This window comes from Bidens hawaiensis, unplaced genomic scaffold (genome assembly GCF_021521415.1).
Source record: "Bidens hawaiensis isolate Kalapana, Puna unplaced genomic scaffold, B.hawaiensis_p1.1 tig00004817_1, whole genome shotgun sequence".
In the NCBI taxonomy this organism is placed as follows: Eukaryota; Viridiplantae; Streptophyta; class Magnoliopsida; order Asterales; family Asteraceae; genus Bidens; species Bidens hawaiensis.
Window position 1 is genome coordinate 1,204,661 of NW_027491300.1, and position 3,675 is coordinate 1,208,335.

General features: G+C 34.8%; 1 long non-coding RNA gene across 1 annotated transcript; it reads right to left on the reverse strand.

Moving 5' to 3' along the window:
- Positions 1-252: 252 nt before the first annotated feature.
- Positions 253-1,703, reverse strand: LOC143628119 (uncharacterized). The gene is made up of 3 exons (XR_013152701.1): positions 1,125-1,703; positions 752-998; positions 253-696 (listed from the first exon to the last, which is right to left on the reverse strand). It is a non-coding gene; the product is annotated as an uncharacterized LOC143628119 (long non-coding RNA).
- Positions 1,704-3,675: the final 1,972 nt, after the last annotated feature.

Consider the following 3,675-nt stretch of genomic DNA (forward strand, 5'->3'; position numbering starts at 1 on the left):
CGTTTCAACTAACACTAACGTGTTAAAAAGTAAACATGTCACATTTCTTTGATTTAAAAATAATGCAGGACTGTAAGGCACTTAATGTAGCTCCTCTATAAGAACTTCCTCTTGTCAAAATGAAGATTAACAAAGTCAAAAATGTCACATTTCTCAAGACGAAGCATAACAAAGTCAAGATGCATGTAAGCTAGTTTTTACTTTTTAGTCGTTATTAGTTTTAAGGGTAATTATGTGATGTACCATTTATTAATTTAGTATTTGTTACATATTTATTCTGGTTTGACTTTGGACCGGAATTCATTTTGGACAAAACCCGTTTTGACCCAAACTAAAACAATCATTTTAAAAACTTATTCTAACCCCAACTTGTTAAACTGATTGTCTGACCCTAGGGATGACCAATTTTGTACCGAGTACCACTACCTAACCGAACCAAATTCGTTTTGACCCAAACGTTCATTTTTAGATTGGCTTATTGTAACCCAAACCTGTTAGTCTACCTGACCCGACCAGCCCCGCCCGTTTAACCAAGTGCTTACATATATTGAGGCATGGTTGGTGACTGGACTGAGTGAAGGTGCTGCATCGAACGTAATCTATACAAGATAATGGTTCAGCCACAGGGTGTATATCGAGCCTGCCACTGATAACAATCATCATTTCAAATACATTACTTGAAATTAAGAAAAGATTCTAACCGTAAGTCTGCAAGCACAAAAGCTAACTAATCCAAATGCATTTCATTAACTAATATTGCTTTGAATCACCAAAGAAGTTTGTTCGGCCATGTAAGTAAAAGTAGAACAATATGACCCCATACTCTGATCTGAACTAAAAAGAGCATCACAAATCGTTCAATTTTAATTTGAGATTAAAAATAGAAACTGATGAGTTACCATTTCTTCAATAAAGTGTTCACCATGTAACAAATCGACTCCTTCAGTTTTAGCCTCGTCAACAGCTGCTCCTTCATCAAATATACCAACCTGAAGAGCCTGCAAACCACATACGATCATGATTCAATCTAATTACAAAAGCTTCATCAAATATAATTCAAAGTTGTAATCATAATCAAGTAAAGTATATCAAGATAAAAAGGTCTAATTATTCATTTCAACAACCTGGTTTCCACATTTTGAAGGGCGTCCTCCCAGATCAAGCTATACTCATTAACAAAGATGCAATTGCTTGTTTTCTAAACTTTCATCAACTGAAACACAAATAACAAACAGATTCATAGTTATTTTAATCAAAGTAATCCATTAGAACAAAATTTTTAGTTGATTCCGGTCCAAATGTAACATAATTAAGGGTCAAATTGCCTTGATTTTGGGTTATAAAAGTAGATTGTGTAAGTTGGATGTTTCAAAACCTAATTGAAAAGTTGCAATCACAACAAATCAGACTACCTGCGATGGGCTCCAACAACAAATGAATTTATTCAAAATTGGGAATTCATACCTGCCATAGATTGAAATCTGGCTACTGATTTTCCATATGCTGCTAGGGGTTTAGAGCGATGGATATGAGGCAGAGAATTAGGTTATGGTAGGGATAAATACAGAGCGTAATTCGACGTTTATCAACAAGAAAATATCAATAACAACATTGAATAAGAAATTAATACCCTAAACCTTCCATTTCTTCATTTGCATATTCATATTCAACACAATTAGCCACTGATTGCAACAATTAACGCGGTCCGCACAGATAATATTATAAACAAGTGTTAATAGTTAATATTAAATATGGAAAGAATTATGGCCTGGATTTACGTCCATGGGCTTTAAGGAGTATGAATATCACCTTAAAACCATCCAAAAACCCTTATCCTCATTTCCTTCTTCCATAATCTCTACACGCACTTAAGAACACACACATACACCTTATAATAAACGGCCAAAAGAAAGAAAGAAAGAATAAGCAAGATCGAACGCTATATATTACTGGATCGTCCATATACAAGATGGATCCAAGATTAAAGTCCATAACTAAGCCAACAACAACAAACGAACATGAAAAGGTATGTTCTTGATCTTTAAATATTATGTTTTCATTAACGTTAATAGATCGAGTATAAACGAAACGTAAAGTAATGAACTTGATGTTAAAACGATCCTAATGAACCAGAAAAATGAACGGCTCGTTTAAAAGAAACCCTAAGATCTAGTTCTGAACGTTTAAGGTTTTAAGATCCAAGCTTTATGATTTCCCGAGTCAATTATTACCCGAAAATGGTCACGAGAGCTCTTAAGGGGTAAGATAGCATCATGATAACGGTTTGTAGTAGTAGTAGTAATAATAATAATAATAATAATAATATAATAATAACAATAATAAGTAGTGGGTTAGGACCCAAATCTGTAACCCGTGGATTGTCCACAAACCCACCAGCCTCAAACTCAGTACAATTTGGTGTCAATTGAATCGCATACATGTATGCGATTTCTGCAGCCATTGAAACTGAACATCGATTACAATCGAGCTCGCATACAAACTGAACATCGCTCACAATCTCATATCGATTACATATACAACTCATGTACCAATGATATTCATACAGTTCGCATACACTACCCAGATAATATACATACACATCGCATACAATAATCCCTACTCGATTACATGGATAAACGCTTACAAATAGTATCGATTACAACCTGAGTTCAATTATAATGAACTCGAACACACTAGACCCGATTACATCAATTCGAATACATGTGAACTCGCACACATTGAACTCGTTTACAACACTTAGAAATATTACCCCCAAACTCGCATACAATGATGTCGCATACACTGCCATAATCACTTGCGGGGACAATCGATTACTGGTGAAGCTACACACGAGACTTGATTACATTACCTGGTCGCACACAATACCAATTTGATTACAATCGCTGTAACTCGCATACAAGTGAACCGATTACAATTAAATCTTTCTTGCAAAGAGCACCTGAATCGATTACATTGTAATCAATTAAGACCTAAATCACAAACAGGGACTTGATTACCTTGGAGCGGCGGTGGGTAAAAAGAAAAGAAATAAAAAGAAAGATGAAGAAGGAAGAAGGGTGAGCAGGTGGTTGGGATGAGAAGGTTGGGCCTTTATATTTCTATTATTCATATCAACACACGGCCCAAAACACTAACTAGGCCCAAATACAAACCCAAACCTTAATACACCCACTACACTCGATCACTTATAGTTCGATTACATTACGAAATGATTTGATTAATTTGTAATTGATCTTGTTGAGAACCCGAGAGTACGTATAAGTATAAAGGAATACTCGCTTAAGTATACACCTAAGATCACACTTGGAGGTCCACATGTGCTATACACACACACATACGTCTAAATCGAACATGCTTATAAACACATGACAGTTTACGAGGAGGGACGTGAACTCGATAAAGAAAAGAGTATTAAAAGACTATTTAAATAATCGAGTCTTAAGATAATAATAAAATATTTCAAGAAAGAGAAAATAATAATAAAATAATTATAAAACCTTACATTAGGGTTTGTAGGAAAAAAAATAATAAGCAAATGAAATCTAAACAAGGCCAACCGATCATACCAGACTTAGTCATTTCCAACTGGAATGCAAAAAGGATGAATATTAATACGCGTACCCTATATACAGTTAGCAGGGCGCAATTAAAGAA